The 18,102-nt window shown below is 34.7% G+C and overlaps 1 protein-coding gene across 1 annotated transcript in view; it reads right to left on the bottom strand.

Annotated features, from left to right (window-relative positions):
• The window catches only part of LOC149951341 (ABC transporter G family member 20-like), a 31,619-nt gene extending 18,606 nt beyond the window's left edge, over positions 1-13,013 (bottom strand). Inside the window, exon 1 of the mRNA XM_090167961.1 lies at positions 12,725-13,013. The gene's annotated coding sequence lies outside the window, so the exon portion shown is untranslated. The remainder of the gene's footprint in view (positions 1-12,724) is intronic.
• Between the last annotated feature and the right edge of the window lie 5,089 nt (positions 13,014-18,102).

Here is an 18,102-nt window from a genome sequence, read left to right as displayed (position 1 = left end):
GGTGCGAGATAAAAAATTTCTATTATAAAGTTGTAGGCCGTCATCGAAAACCCTTAAAAATTGTTCACTCGACGAAAAACAATTTATTTATCAGTGAAAATTCGAGCTTGAAAAATTTACAAGTTGGTGAAGCCAAATTACGATTGTTTGAAACGATAATTGAAACCGAATTACCTAATCCAGTTGAAACTTTGGTTAAAAAAACGACCGGATTTAAAAAACACGAGGCTATAGGTCAATCCTAAACATGCATTGGGTATTTAAAGGAAAACTTTGGGAGATTATTATCAGTGTTTGATAATATTTCGAACAATGCCTCGTTATTCAGTAGCTGAGCGTACCGAGATAGTTGCCATTTACTATGGAGAAGCAGCGCAAAACCTTAGAAGAGTGACTGAAATCTTCGCAGAAAGACATCCAAATGGAGCACCATCTGTAAATACAGTAAGACGAGCAATTCACGATTTCAATCAATTTGGTAACTTGCAACCTAGGTTTCGCGGATTGGGTCAACCGGATTTAGACTTCGAGAACAATGTACTCGCGTACTTTGTGGCATATCCTCGTCACAGTTGCGCTAACGCCGCTGCTGATTTGGGTTGTTCTGCAAATCGTGTGTGGAAAATTCTTCGTAAGAATCGCTATCACCCATACAGAGCTACGCTCCACCAAGGACTAATTGACGGAGACCATCAAAGACGTTATGAATTTAGCAACTGGTTACTAAATGCTGTCCAAGAAGATAGACAATTTTTGCGCCATGTTTTGTTCTCCGACGAAGCGTCATTTTCTAGAGATGGGCCCTTTAATCATCAAAACAGCCATCTTTGGTCTGACATCAACCCACATTGGGGTTTTGAATATCATCACCAGGTTCAATTTGAACGGGTCAATGTTTGGGTTGGACTTGTTGGAAACCGTTTGATTGGTCCCTTTTTCCTGCCGACGAACCTCAACGGCCAAAGGTATTTACATTTTCTACAGAACGAACTGAGTGACGCAATCGACGACCTTCCATTGGCTGAAAGACGTCAGTTGTGGTTTCAGCAAGATGGCGCCCCTCCGCATTTTTCCCGGCAAGTAACTGAGCACCTCAACAACGAGTTTCCTGAAAGGTGGATAGGGAGAAATGGTCCAGTGCATTGGCCAGCAAGGTCACCTGACCTAACACCGCTGGATTATTTTCTCTGGGGATTCGTTAAAGCAAAGGTATACGCCACGCCCATTGAAACTAGGGAGGAACTCATTAGACGAATAATCAGTGCTTGCCGAGACGTCACACCAGAAATGGTAGAGAAAGCGTTTGAGAACTTAATTGTCCGCGCACAAACCTGTGTTGCAGCCAATGGTGATATTATTGAAAATGTTTTGTAAAAATTTATGTGAATAAAATATCTGCATTTAAAAACCAAACGTGTACATTTTTTCAAGTGTGAAAACTCTACTACGTTTGTATTAGACTTGTTCCCTTTTCAATTATCGTTTCAAACAATCGTAATTTGGCTTCACCAACTTGTAAATTTTCAAGCTCGAATTTTCACTGATAAATAAGTTGTTTTTCGTCGAGTGAACAATTTTTAAGGGTTTTCGATGACGGCCTACAACTTTATAATAGAAATTTTTTATCTCGCACCTAGTGGTCGAAAAATAATTTTTCAAAATTGGTGAAAAACATTACCGAAAACGCTCAAATTTCTCAAACTGATGTCCCCCGGTATAGAGAATTGACCTTCCAAATTTGAAATCGGTACTATAAATAGTTTTTGAAAAAAAAAACACTTTTCCGAGCAAAAAAAAAGACCCTGTATATAGTTTTCAGTATAATAGTAAACTGGAGTTAAATTATTGGGTAGCATAGTACAAGTTTTAAGCAATATCAAGCCCTAAAAATAACAATAAAAACCAAGTGCCACTTCATTATAAAATATTATAAAATGCAAACTAACAGACAGAATTTATAAATTAAATGAAAGTAAAACTCGCTTACATATTAATTAAATACAAATAAAAAAGCATGATTATTACTTTACAATAACTATGTACTAATTTATTTATTCAAACTAGTGACGACACCGTAGCAGACGACTGTTTTAAAACAAAGGGCCAGATATAAGGTTATTAAAGTAAAAATCTGCTTCCTAATTCCTTTGAGTATGAAGGTTGCGTTATTTGGAATACGATAATTTTGCTGCGTCTCTTCTCGCTATTTTCATATGGAAAAAGCTCGACCTTTTTAAAAGTGAGCGATTTCCTATATATCCCCCCCCCCCCCCCTACAGTAGGAAACCGATGTCAGCGATTACTAATATCTGAGAGTGTGGCTCAAGTAATTTTGCGCGCGCCTTACAAACACTTTAACAGTGCATTAGTGAGAGCGCATGATAATAAAAACATCTGCGTTGTTCGGAATAGTTATTTTTATTAAGTAACGTGGTCTTATTGTTTTACCGTGATTCTTACGTTACAGTCTCTTACTTTTACAAGTCTACGAGCGCGCGCTACAGTCGCCAGAGGTTTTTCTAGCGCACGTGCAAGTCGCTCGTGCACAGAATACACCGATAAAGCTGGGTCTTGTGACGTAATGAGCAACATTTTGACAAGATCACTTTTTATTTTATAAAATTAACTATTGTTAGACCACTTTGCAAATTGATACACACGAACATTGAACTATACTTTTTGATAATGGATACATATCTATCCATGGACCAAGAATTTAAGGAGACTCACTTTTCCCGATATTTTGACACAGTAGGCGCGGCCTAAATCAGAAGGCTTACTGAGGTACATCAGCCGCTTTGAAGCGCCTCATAAATTATGTTTCACTATCACTGCGAGTTGGGGCTTAAGAGACAGTACGTTCGAGAAAGTTAGGTTAGGCTTAGTTCATTAAATTTTTTCAGTTAAGAAATGAAATGGATTCCAATAAAGGACATCGCACTTCTTCTATGGGATTTGGCTTTCAACCGAATTTTTTCAAATTTAAACATGTTGTTAAGCTTGATCAAAGGAGCAAAATTGTCCATTGCCATTTTTCCCTAGCTCCTACAGTTAGTCTAGTATCAGCGATCGAAAGTGGACAAAACTTAGAATTGTCTATTTGTTAAAAGAATTCACGGCCCATCGGTTAGCGTTCTACGTTCGCGCGTCGCTAGCCCGGGCTCACTATCAATAGAGTTTTCTTGCCAAGATTCGGGATGCTTCCCAAAACAGACCGAGCGTCGGATTTGGTTTCGTTCTGATCGCACGATGAATGAACAAAGTAAATAAATAGTTAAATATTGAGTTTTAACTGTCTTGTGACCGTGACTTTAACCGACTGTGTGACTATAATCGATAAAAAAGTGTTTGATTGGTTATGGTGTGACTGTTTCTTTCCTATCAGCGAGTGTTGAATGTGGGATTCAACGAAACGGTTATTCATATATTCTGATTTCTTAAGTATATCTTTTATGATATATTTTATTTTATTATTTATCATAAAATATTGAATAAGAAATAATTCCACGTACGAAAATTCATCGAATAATAAGTTGCGAGAAAAGAAATAATGAAGTAGAGGTGTAAAAATCTTGGCAAGAAAACTCTTTTGATAGTGAGCCCGGACTAGCGACGCGCGAACCGTAGAACGCTAACCAATGGGCCGTGAATCCTTTTAACCATACTAAGTTTTGTTCACTTTTGACCAGTGATACTGGACAAACTGTAGGGGCTAGAGAAAAATGGCCATGGACAATTTCGCTCCTTTGATCAAGCCCAACAACTTGTTTCAATTTGAAAAACATCTGTCGAAAGCCAATCCCATAGAAGAAGCGCGATGCCCTTTGATTAAAAAACCTCAGCCATACGCGGCTTAATGGTTATTTTTACTTCACATAATGGTTAATTACCATTACTTAAACTTTTAATGGCCCAATTTCCAAAGTTAAAGGTCAAAAACGTACTAAGCCTTATCATTTAATCGACAACAACGGCACCATTTGGTCAAAATTGCACGTGAACGCTCCAGCTTCTCCATGAAACTACGTCGGAAATCGACTTCAGCGTCGCCAAGTTTGTCCACATTGAATTAAAATTATCCGTGATTTTCCTATTCCCAGTATTCCCGCGTGCTTTTTAAATCCTAAACAGGGAGCCCCCTTAGATTCTTGGTCCATGATCTATCTAAAAATCATACAGTTATTCAGTAACTATTTGGTATTGAGATGGCGTAAATATTTGATTTAATGCCATTTTAAATAGACTATCTCATATAAACAGAACTTCAGCAACACTCGCTTAAAAATATGGATAAATGGTCTTAACTCGGGTGGTAAGGTAGTAATGTAATGTTTATGTTTTGGATTATACTTAAAATTATTTTTATTCAACTTTACCAGTAGTTTCAACTATGTCATATTTAGTGAAGTGTGGTTGTGAAACGTATAATTGCACAGTCTGTAAATGTGCAAAGACCAACCTTAAATGCACGGTTATGTGTGCGTGTGAAGCAAAGTGCAAATGCTAAATGTTTTCAAATTATTAAAATTAAAAGTTTAAATTAATTTATTTCTTTATATTGTTATTTTTATAGTATGCAATGCATTTTCATTAAATTTTAGCTCTTAGATTATTATCTGTAAGAATATTAAATTATTGTTCACAAACAAGACAAATTCATTCTAACCTTCATATTTCCGCTTGAAAAATCATAACACTTTATAGAAGATATAGACTTACAATGTTAGTACTCTAATAGTATAAACAAAAACGTAATTAGGGGTTTCGTCGTGGGCAATTAGGATTTTTGGGTATACTCGCAATGGTGTCCAAGGTTGAAGGTTTTTGATTTTTTTTAATAACAATCAAATCAATCCATTTTTTTTATTTAAATAAGATTTTTTTATTTTATTGATTTTCATACAATTAATTAACGGTTATTTTACTTTTATCAGTTAGCTAATCTTGAATTAAATGAAATCTTAATTAAATTTGATTATTATTTAATATTTTAGTTTGCTCAGATTTTCTATGTATTTCAGTTCTTTAATAACCTATTTTATTTTTTTATAACCTATTTTTTGCTATTTTTGCTATTTTTTAATAACCTATTTTTTGCTATTTTTTAATAACCTATTTTTTGCTATTTTTTAATAACCTATTTTATTTTTTATAACCTATTTTTTGCTATTTTTTAATAACCCATTTTATTTTTTATAACCTATTTTTTGCTATTTTTTATAACCTATTTTTTGCTGTTTTCGCAATTTTTTAATAACCTATTTTTTGCAACTTTTTGCTATATTTTGCAATTTTTTAATAACCTATAAATGTTTCCCAATTTATTAAATAACCTAATTTTTGCAATTCTTTGCTATTTTTTAAATAACCTAATTTTTGCAATTCTTTGCTATTTTTTAAATAACCTAATTTTTGCTATTTTTTGCAATTTTGCTATTTTTTAATAACCTAATTTTGCTTTTTTTAATAAAGTATTTCTTGCCATTTTTATTCCTCAATTGTGTGATTTAAATCAAGATTTTTTGTAAAAAATTGATAAAAATTATTATTTAAATCAGCTAACCCTGATGGTGGCGGTCCAAAGTGTGCGCCCCTGCAAACTCAAGATACATATTTTAGTTAGTGCCCCTATTTCGCTGGCTGGGAAATTAACCCCTTTTTTGGCCTCGTAATACGAACCTAAGTATATATTCCGCTTACTCTGCCAAATTAAAGATAAAAATATTACAGATAAGCCTTGACCAATATAAAAATTTCAAGTATTCGTTCAAATTAAATAACTAACATGGCACGAAATATAAAATTGACAGAATAATGGAAGTGGCCCGATAACAAATTTTAAATATTATTATACTAACGACGTAAGTAGAATCCTCAAAAAATCATCACTTAACTACCTTACCACCCGAGTTATAAATATATTTTTAAGCAAGTGTTGCTTGAGATACGATGTACATTGGTGAAAGCTAGGAGCAACAAATACAAGGAGAACGCAGCTAGCCTTAAAACACGCTAAGGCCGTGTGGTGTACAAATTTCATTGGACGGGCCTTTACGCTGAAAGTTTTACGGAAAGGGGAAGACAATTTCCGAATTTTCCCCTTCCGACGGCAGCAGGCGCTGAAGCGTCTAACCAATGAAAATTGTACGCAAGAAAATGCACGACTTTTGACGGGTTGCGTTCTCCTTGTGTGGGGTGCTGTATTTGTTGCTCCTTGGTGAAAGTAATTTAAAACGACTGAAAAATCAAATAAAAAGTGGTTAAATTGCAAATAAAAATCTGCATTAACATAAATATTTTTAGAACGATATGTATGCAGTATCTAATAGACTAGTTCAAAGTACGTGTGTATCAATTTTCAAAGCTATCTGACGATTCCGATTAATTTATTAGCATACGCTCCCACTACATTATCGTTCTTTTTGGAAATTAAGTATTGATTTCTGTTAATTGATAATTTAATTCCTTATACACTTAATAATTCTACAATTTTATTAAAGGTAGAATTTTGATTCCGATTGGGTATTAGTTTTCTCCATAAGGATTGAAATGATTTTTTTTAAATCCCAAAATTATGCTGAAGATAATAGGGTTGATAAACTATTGTAGTATTGCATGTAAACTCGCTATTACTATAAGCAATAGGGATATAACTCTTACCCTGAATTACAGGATTATTTAAAAAATATTGATGTAAATCTCACTGTGTTGTGAAAAGTTCAGTCGCTAAAAAATCTGATCCACAACAATTATATATAATCAAGTATTAAATTTTATCTTATATAACCGACAAACGGGAAAAAGTATCCATTATCAATATTTGCTAAAATAAAAAATATTCAAATCTGAAGGTCGAATCACCCTGTTTTTGACAACAATTTTTGCGTAAGAATTTACAATAATTTCGAGATAAATATTTTGAAGGTCGAGATCACCAGTTACTTAAAGATCGCCCATTTTGGAACCTCTGAATTTCAAGTAAATTTGTCTCAGGGAAACTGAGATACAGGGGCTAGGTTTTCATTATATAGAAGGAGCAACAAACACAAGGAGAACGCAGCTAGCCTTTAAACACGTGAACGCAGTGTTGTGTACAAATTTCATTGGACGAGCCTTTACGCTGCACGTTTTACGGAAAGGGGGAAGACAATTTCCGAATTTTCCCCTCTGACAGCAGCAGGCGCTAAAGCGTCTAACCAATGAAAATGTACGCAAGAAAATGCACGACGTTTGACGGGTTACGTTCTCCTTGTGTGGGGTGCTGTGTTTGTTACCCCTAGATAGAAGTAACTTTAAATATATTGAATGCTGGCACCATGGAAAATGGAGTCTATAAATTATTATTTTTATTATCATTATATTTATAATTATACATTTTAAAACTTAAGGGCGTTTCCATTCTGCGACGTATTACATCATGGCAGCAGGGGACAATTCTATCGTATATAGTGCTTAGTTACTTGTATTCGTTCTTGCTAGTTGCCATAAAAATTTCACGTCTCTATGACTACGCCTGACTACGACTGACAATGTAAAACGTAAAACTGTCACACAGTAAACATTCATCTTATTTGTATATAAATTTAAATCATTATTCGATCAATGATTCATTTAAGTCGATAGTTATACTGCGTATTGTTCAGTTTCTTAGTAAAAACAGTTTAATATTATTGTAAATGATTTTTAAAAGTAATGTAAACCCCAAATTTTATTTAAGCTTAATTTAATTTCTGAGGTAATACATTGCAATTAGTACCAGGGTTGGCAATACAACGGCTTTTTTTTTCAAATGAAAAAGCCAGAATTGTTTTTTACATTTAAAACCTATATTCAAAGTAGATGTATTTAGCAGACAACACAAATCTAGAATATTATTATATTTTATTAGGTCCTAATAATGGCTTATTTAGACCGAGGTAAATAATAGTCTATGGTATAAAAAGGCAAAACAGCTAGTTCAAATTAACCTGCGGTATTTAAACCAGAAGGTGACTGGTAATCATTTAACTGGTGATGTTATTCGCTTTTAATTCGAAATTAAAGAGATTTTAACTTGTTTTCACAGATTAAAACCAAAATCGGTTTTAAACATGGATTTTTCTTAATGGTTAGAACCTTTTAAATCAGGGGGTTAAAACAGTTCTGGCTGGTTCTTCGTCTACCACGTAGCGGTCAAAAACTAACACTTCTAAAACCGTGAAAAATTTCACGATGTTTCAGAAATTTACAAATAACAACGATCTCCCCCGAGAGAGTACATACTGAAAATTTCACATTTCTAGAAAGTATAGTTTTTGAGAAAAATGCCTGGGCCGATCAAATGAAGACACCCTGTAAACCTATATTTTAATTAAATTTAATTAAAATATAATGCAATTAATTAAGAAGGTTGAAACGCGTCACGCTCGTGGTGTAAAGGGTAAATTAAAATCTTTTACTTACGAAGTAATTTCGAGTCTTTAATTCTAGCGTTTAATTTTGTAATTAATAATGTAAACCTAAATTTAAATTCATCCTAAAATAAATGAGAATCTTTGGCTGTAGTTAATTATTCCGACGCCCGGCCAAATTTCCAACTCCATCTTTATTTTAATATTAGTCCTTTTGTCACCTTTCCATCAAAAAATGTATCTCCTTGCTCGTTGCGTCATAGTGTGTATTCACGAGGCGGGGCTTAGTCCCAAATTCGAATTTCCCGCGTAAAGACCAAACCACCATCTCGGATCGGAACGGTTTAAAAAAACGTCTGGTGGCCATATTGTCTGTGATATCTCCTAGTCGCTAATCGTGGTGCTATTAATGTTAAAATGAATTTAAATAACGAGAAGGATAAATTTTGTGCTGGATATGCCGAAGGCATTTCTGGGAGTAATAAAATGAGGTAAATATGCGAAAAATATTTCTATTACCACAACCTTGTATTGCGCATTTAGACATTTTCACCAGTTATCTGCCAAGGCTTAGAAACACAGCTAAACTTCCAAAATTGTGTTAGACAAAATGGCCACCGTACAACTCGCGATAAAAAAATTCGCTCGTTCATCGTCATCAAACGTCATTCGTATAAGGCGTGGCTTAGACTAATACGTCACAAGAATACACACTATTTGCATACGTCATAGCTAAGCTCCGCCTTAAAACGGCCACCATGACATTTTTGTACGTCACAAATTACGAGGCAAACACCACGTGACCATATTAACTGTGTGAAAATAATCACGTGACCACCATAGTCGTTCTAATGTCATGGCCAACCAAAACTCGTTACCATGGCAACGAAAATAGGCCACAGCCACGTGCAAGCTACGAATACAAAGTCATAATTGTTTTACGTGGATGAATACTAAAATATTCATCGACGTTAGTCCTAAAGCCACACTTCACGGTAAAATCAGTAACTTATGAGCACTAATAAAAAAAAGACATTTACCTTTTTTTTTAAATGTTTCCCGAACACCTTCAATTATAATTCTTTAAGGTTGAGAAAATTAGCCCATATCCATTTAAATCCAGCTCAATTGAAGTCTTAATTTGCGTAAAATAGGAGTAGCTAAAAAAGCGTCATACTACTCCGGCATTCAAAATGACAGTTATACATTCTGTCGGTGTAAAGCAGTCCTTTTTAAAAATAAATATTCTTGGGAAGAAAACAAGACATCGGCGTAGGCAAACTAACGAAGAGTTAAAGTTCGAGATAACATTTTCTGCCTCTCGCTCTCTATTACGTCGCTGAAGAGGGAACTGTTGCGCGCGCGTACTCCTCTCAGTTGCTATAGCAACCGCAGCGCTATAGACACGTCTATGTTACGTCGAACATCTGTTTGGTCTTACAAGTACATAACGCGGGCTTAAGGCAAAAAAGAGCTACCTACAATTTAACGCGTTTTCGTAAGTAGTTATTTTTATAAATTCAGCTACGCTTACCGAACTTGTTTAATGTTGTTCTTACGTCACGATGTCGTAGCTTTATTAGAATAGTTTTGACACGCGCACGCGAAAATCAGAGGTTTCTCGCGCCCTTAGCGCGCGCATGTAATATTACCAGGGTTAAAGTTGTGACGTAGTAGCTACATTCAACCAAGAATGTCACGTTAGTTTATAAAAACACCGATAATTATCCCAAATAAATTCTTCGTAAAAGAGCTGTGTATAAGCATAAGTAACAAAATAACAATAAGTATGACAATTAACGAGATTTACAAGTGAACTGATTTTCATAGTTATTGCGTAATCAAGATATTTTCTCGGCATAGAGCCCTATAGTGTCTTAAATTCCGCTAAGCCGAAATATCTGGTTTCCGATAGATAGACGGAATATAAGGCTAAAATGATAAAACTGAAAAAAGTTTTTCTCGACGCCACGAGCTCGTGTTTTTTTATCACGCGTGATTCGCACGCGGGCTTCAAAACAAAGCCAAAGCCCCTCGCGACTCCAGAACGTGCTCTCCGATATTGGGCTTATATTTTTATCAAAAAGTAGTCATCCAAAACGGTAAGTCACAGCTTGAAGAGGGTATCAGTGCCGAAAAATGGTTCGGTTAGAAAATTAGCATTAAAGCAATAGGAAGTGTCATACTTATTGTTATTATGTTACTTGTGGTATAAGTAATTAAGGAGGTATTAAAATAAAATTCTTGATTGTACTTTGATTATTTACATTTAGAAATTCAATTATATAACAACGTAAAAACATAGAATGCAATTTTGTTAATATTTACAATTTTTGTTTGTCTTATGAAGGATTAAAAGAAAACTTTTTACTGCGCGGCGGAATATAAGATTTAATCAATTTTAACCAGTAAACTAGTAAGTATTTAACTCCCTCGCGATCACATGACATAGTTATCCAATAGAAAATCGTTTTATCCACCGTAATTGTTTTTCCATAATAGTACCTATCCTCCTTGATAGTACGTTTGGAGAGTTCTGGTAGATATTTTTTAGGTCTTCTTGATTTTTACAAAATTACAATTACAAATTATATTATCCTTTGTAGTGCAACATTAATTTTCTTACATTTTAATATTTCATTTTTTAAATAAAAAAATACTAAGAAAGTTTTACAGCCCAATGCTACTAAATCAGAATCAACGCAATGTAATTTCTATTACTAAGCCTTTGCTAGTCATTTGGAATTTGAAACGAAATATTTCCTCTTCAAGTTCTGGCAATAAAAATTAATGACAATTTCTGAGATGCCATGAAATAGAAGTAATACTAATTAAAAGGTAAGGATATTTAACTGTTTAAAAAAAAATTAATACTATGAACTCTTTATCGCCGGTACCAGCTGACAGTTTTTACTTTTGAGCTAATCTAGTTAGGCTTAGGAAATACAATGCTTATAGTTAAGTATTTATCAGTTTCAAGGTATTTAAATAGTTTTAATATTTTATCGGTTTCCCCTATTTGGCTATTTTGAAGAATAGGTCCCTCTCCTATATATTTGTTTTGATTGTGCTATAATATTGTATTTTTCGCAAGGAATCTTGCAAGGGAACGCTTGAATTCTCGGTGCAATGCTCAAAAACATAGGGAACAAAGGCTTAACTCTGAATTTCTATAACTGCACGAATAATTGTTTCCGACAAAAAAATTAAAATTGGGCTCAGGGACCTATAATTAAAAAATCCCAACTATTTTTTTTACAACAACTTTTACCGAAATTATACGATTTTTCAAACCATGTTAATTATTAAAATTTCACTGCATAGGAATATGTACTATCATATGTAACATAATTACTCATAAGTGTGCCAATGAGACCTGGTTGCAAGGATATGACGTAATTGACGTCACTTCCCAGTCGATGACGGTTTAATTGTCATCAAAACTAGTTCTGGCGGGGAGGGAAGGAAGTTAAAACCAGTTTTACGTGACGTTAGTCCGTATTTTTTTTTGTGGCTGTGAAACAAGGTCTCATTTAAATTTTTAATACAGAGATGTTGAACAGAGGCACACTTATGAGTAATTATGTTACATATGGTACTATTTAATAAATCAATTTACCCGATGTAATAGTTTTAGAAACTATGTATAATTAATTTCTTGCAAAAAGCACTTTGATAAATCAGCGTGAGTCTGCTCGGGTACAGGTTTCAAGCTAATAACATTTGCGGGATAGGAGATTACTACTTATGTCGCAAGATATATATCAGTAATTATTTCAACATACTTATTTAACGAAAATAAAAATTTATTTTAGCTTGAAATTTTTTTTTGAGCACGATAAAATACGCTATTAACTAATTCATCGAATCGATATTCTAAGAATGTTTCAAAATTAATTGAAATTCCCCTTTTTTTCCAATTCTTAAAATTTCCTTATAATTCCCTTACTTTTTAATTCCATGAATTTTCCCTGATCGTGGTAACCCTGTATAAGGACGTAATGGAAACAACGAAACACTTTATCACATTCTCCGAACAATTTTCGAAAAACGGCGGTATTTTACTCAATGCATTAACGCAGTCAGCCGGCGTAGGCTGGTGTATACACGTCGGAATATTAGATTTTCGAAAGCGGAGACGCCCCTATTTACAATCCGCCTCAATTATTATTTGTATATTCCAATTTATAAATTATGCTAAACCATATCTCGTATTATCACTCCAGGGACGAGATTAGATGCGTAAAATAATCCTAAAACATTGACACACTTTACACCCTTCTACGGTTTGGTAGCAACGCCGTTACGAAAAACACAACAAAGGCCTAACTAACCTTCAAACGTCAGGACGATCCGCTTCTTTGGCGTTCATATTTTTACCATCTCTTTCACGATCGATGGGGTTGCTGGCGCGAAAGACACAAACGAACATCTTTCCGGTTAGGAGAACGTGTTCCTTTGATTTCGCAAAAAACCTTAACTCTCCCTCGTATTAAGTCAATGAACTCGCCTACTACACTATCAGCCCGCGTGTTTTCGCGTCGAATTTCCGAGTACCGTTCTGCCACTAGGCGCGCCGAGCGTTTCAGCTTCTCTTCATTATTACGCCGTTTTCTCTCTTGTCAGAATATGAGTTTTTTTTTTACTTACAATGTAATGGTACAATTATTTCCACTAAGTTTGACTTAGACGGAATTTTATTGTATGGCAACAAGCTAAACGAGGGAGGCGTGGTAAAAGGGGCGGTAAATCACGAGGTTTTCCGAGGGTAGGCAAACCAAATAAATGGGCGCCCGACCCGGAACCCCCCTTTTCTCAAAGCAATGCTTCAATGAAATAAAGAAGTGATGTACATGACGAACAAAAAAGTTCTAACAACAGTAAAACGAGTCCATATATAACAGAACTGGCTTTATTTACTAGGAGATACCTCAAAAATTTATAAATACATTATCGACAATTGTTTCAGTGTTATTTATAAATAATTTTATCTCTTGGAACAATTTTGAGACCCTTTCTAGATCAATTTGAGGCCCCTTATAGGGCGATTTTGGGGCCCCTCAAAATGTTAAGGTAGGCAGTGGCCTACCTGGCCTACCCCCTAGCGCCGCCACTGGGTTTTCTGTCATTGTATTTATAAAAGAATGTCGCATTAGGCCTACAAAAAACGCCAATGCCTGAGGTATTCCATTTTTTGATTTCATTTTTCTTAAAATCTGTCTTGCTTTTACTGTCAAGGCCAATAGCTAATAAAAAACGTACAAGGTTGGGTTTTTTTCCGCGATTTTTTTATGAGAATTCAAGTTTTAACAAGAGTTGGATCAAAGAGAAACCAGTTAAACGTAATTAATTTCGGAGCGGCGGATCCACTCGTATGGCAAAATTAAATAAAACTTAGTTTTTGACAGTTAAAGGTCTTCGGCGAAAACCAATTACCAATTTAATCGATGACTCTAATGGCAAAAGTAATAGAATGCGTATAAGTATAATAATAATAATAATCAGCTAGGCTAATACCCAAGGCACCACCTTAGGCCTAAGTCATCATGCGACTTTTAAAGCCCTTAAATCAGGTGGCCGGGTTACAATGCGTAGGAGGGTGGTGGCAAGCCCTGCATGCCACGAGATCGAGCCAACAGCTCCCTACACTAACTATTACCGTTAACCTAGACAAGTTTTTATGGAAGGGGAAACCGAAGAACTCGGGGGAAAACCCCTTAAACCAGTGGGGAGAGAACTTGCAAACTCAACGCGGAAGGAGTTGTTCCGAGTTTTCACCCAGTGCCACAAGCTGGGATCGAACCCGGCTCCTCTTGCTGCGAGGCTAAAGTGCTAACCACTCCGCCACCCCACTCCTATTCTTTGAAGCTATTTTTAATGATAGTCTGTTTCGCCAATGATCATATAAATGTATCAAGTAGCATCAGCCAAGGCCTATGGAAAATTGAGACGTCTTCAACAGTTAAAATAACAATTAGTTTCGCAAAATAATGATAAATTGTTGATAAGGAACATAAATTTGACTATTATAACTACTAGCTTCGTTCCTGCAGGTAATTATTTTTGAATTTGGGATCTGAACGCGTGTTTATACCCTTCACACTAACATGGCAGTAATAGTCCGAAATTAGAGATAATTGTGTGACTAATTTCCACTTCCGAAACCTCCAATTACGCTAACACTCCGCTACAGACAATGGTTGATTAACAAATAGGCTTTGTTGGCTTAAGCCACCTTTTAAAACTATAGGGATCTGAAACTTTCCAATGAGTAGAGGTGTTCGTTCAAGGTCACGGCAGGACCATAATAAGGTTCAAGCCAGGTAGGCGACAGACTAACAATAATATAAATTGTTTGATGACATATACTTATGATTATTACATATAATTATTTATGCTAATAGAGAGAAAACCTGAAGATTAAACGTTACGCGTGGTTATATAATTGGAATTTTAAATTGGTTGTACCTCATTTACGCCTTGAAGGTTAGATGGGTCACAGATCATCATTGGAGAAAAATACTTCATTAAGGTTAAGTATTGCTCGAAGCGCAATTGAACATGGGAAAAGGATTTCGAAATGAAAGCAGAGTCACTGACTCGATTATCTTTTGAGGAAGTTATTCGCTCCGAGATTATGGATGTTAGTCAGTCTCAAATATTATCTACGATTTCGCGGCTTATTTTTTTCAAGCGAATAAAATGACTTTTATCTATCACCATTATTATCATTTTCCTACAACGTATATTGTTTAAATGTGCAGTTAGTTATATTGATTATCTTTAATATTTTTATTATTTAAGGTAAAATAAATCTAAAAAAAATCGACAGTGTAACTACGTTAATAAATTACCAAGGTCATATTGCAATACACAATATAATGCTTTCGAATTTCCAGTTGAACATTTCTAGATAAATTCGTCCTATTACTAGTAAATTTTTGCTCGATGAATATGTAGAAGGTTAAAATGTCCAAATTTAAAAATCAATTTTGTAACATTATATTATAATTTATCAATAATGTATTCATTTATAATTAAGGAGTATGTCAATACGATTCGGAGCCAAAGTGGTTGAATTTTGCGACAGCTAGGAGCAACAAACACAGCACCCCACACAAGGACAACGCAACCCGTGAAAAGTCGTGCATTTTCTTGTGTACATTTTTTATTGGCTAGAAGCTTTAGTGCCTGCGGCCGTCGGAAGGGGGAAATTCGGAAATTGTCTTCCCCCTTTCCGTAAAACGTTCAGCATAAAGGCTCGTCTAATGAAATTTGTACACAACACGGCGTTAGCGTGTTTAAAGGCTAGCCGCGTTCTCCTTGTGTTTGTTGCTCCTAGCTACCATAATTATCTGTCAATTTGTTGAGCAGGAAAATTGTAATATTCAGTATTTTTATTTAAATCTTATAGATATTATACTAACAATTGTAAGTGTCACCATGGAACAAATTTCATGAGAGCTCTGCTTAACCTCTCTATTATCAAAGTGAATTAATTAATTACGCCTTATTAATTTATATCAAATTAAGTCTTACCTTCTAAAAGCGACGAAGCTGGTTTTTAAGGTAACCCCGAGTTCTTGTTAAACCTACTGGCCGGTATATAAAATTTCTTCGTTTATCCACAAAAAATGTGGAAGTGTGTATTCCCTTTTAGACTTTCTAGCTAGAAATGATCTTGGGAGTATAATAGAGGAAAACATTTCTTCAATGTTCTCTTTAACGATGTAAAAATGCATGATTCATCATTCAAATTAAAGATAGTAAAATACTTATTCATTCTGACAAAGTTATGCGTTTTTTCTTATTAAAATAAACGGTCCTATTACCATTGTTTTACTTCCTTCATAATGGTGGATTCCTCTCGATAAGATGTTTCTGAATCCGATCGAGACCTCTAGCACGTTTAGCGTTGAAAACTGTTTAGAGTTATTTTATTTTTTTAAATTATGACTGAATTAATTTCAACTTATTTCGATCGATTTAATAAGATTTTTTTATTCCCAAAGATTTCCATCGATTTATTAAGATTTCTTTCGATTCCCAAAGGTTTTCATCGATTTATTAAGATTTCTTTCGATTCCCAAAGGTTTTCATCGATTTATTAAGCTTTCTTTCGATTTCCAAAGATTTCCATCGATTTATAAAGATTTCTTTCTTGGCCCAAATATTTCCATCGATTTATTAAGCTTTCTTTCTTTGCCCAAATATTTAAATCGATTTATTAAGATTTCTTTCTTTGCCCAAATATTTAAATCGATTTATTAAGCTTTCTTTCTTTGCCCAAATATTTAAATCGATTTATTAAGATTTCTTTCTTTGCCCAAATATTTAAATCGATTTATTAAGCTTTCTTTCTTTGCCCAAATATTTAAATCGATTTATTAAGATTTCTTTCTTTTTCCAAATATTTAAATCGATTTATTAAGCTAAGAGAGCCGTTAGTACGGGAGATAGCAATACTTTTTCGAGAAGAAATCTCAGAGAGGTAAATCTCGATAGAGCGACCGTGCTCGCTCTCCAGGAGTTGTCAATCAAGCTAAAAATTCAAAAAGGGGGTACTCAATTCGCGCACGAGAATTTTTCGCTCTAGTCTCGGCCTTTAAACACGGGCAATGGGCCCTTCATGCTGCAAGGGTCCCAGAAATTTGTACCAGCTTCTCTTATCGGGACTGATCACCATTTGCAATCAATGGAGGACAAAAAAATTAGTCATCCATTCTACTACTAATGGCTTTGATTCTTGGGGAACCAGTGCTTATAATTATGGGTGTTTAAATGGTCGATCTTTATTTAACTTTTAAATATTTCCTCGAAAATATACTAAAAAATTATAATAAGGAGAAAAACCACCCATGGTAATAAAAATTAAGCACCGTAATTTTGGTCATCTTGACCTTGAAAGTAGCAATCTTAAAAATTGGATACATTGTGGAGTATCCTTTAAGGAAATTAGTTACGTTTATTATCCAAATCAAAATGGATTATTTCCGACAAGTTAAATAAACAGTTCGCCAATTATAACTTATTTATATAAAAGTATAATTAGGAAAGTGACTATGGTAGTCATTTTCATTCAAGTAATCGCCATAAAAAGACACGGTTTCAAACTAAGAAACCCTTAAAGCAAGTGGCAGTTCCAAAGAAAAATAAATGGACCCGGTAAAGTGTCGCCCCCTATTGTAGCCAAAGAGCAAAATATTTAAGTTTCATCAGCCGATTTTTCCGTTTAACCAGCTGTAAATGTACGTTATCTTATTTCAGTCAAGAAGAAAGACAACAGAATTACGAATAATCAAGATTTCAGCAACTCGGACCCCAAATACTTTGTCCGAAGCCCTAAAAGATCTATGTAGAGGAGAATCTCGCCGCTACAACTATGGCCTTGGAGCCTCTGAGATAAATATACACTATGAAGTCGAAGCTTAAAGGATAACTTGAGCTTTTAAATTAAAAGGTTGGTTTTAAAACTCCACCGTTAAATCGTTCGCGGCAAAGTATTGATATACCAGCTGAGCACGAATTGATCGACCGTAGACGAATACAGGATGTAATAACGCCCAAAAACTTGGTCCCGTGGAAGACGACTATAATCAACACTATTTATGTCAGATGGCTCTAAATTCTCCAACTACTCTCTACCACGATTGCTTTTCATGAAGTAAAAAAAGCTTTAGATACACGATAAAATGGATAGTCGCCAAAATTG

Source organism: Leiobunum rupestre, chromosome 3 (assembly GCF_980474605.1).
Source record: "Leiobunum rupestre chromosome 3, qqLeiRupe1.1.hap1, whole genome shotgun sequence".
Taxonomy (NCBI): domain Eukaryota; kingdom Metazoa; phylum Arthropoda; class Arachnida; order Opiliones; family Sclerosomatidae; genus Leiobunum; species Leiobunum rupestre.
Note: the sequence above shows the minus strand (reverse complement) of the source record. Positions and strands in the feature narration are given on the sequence as shown.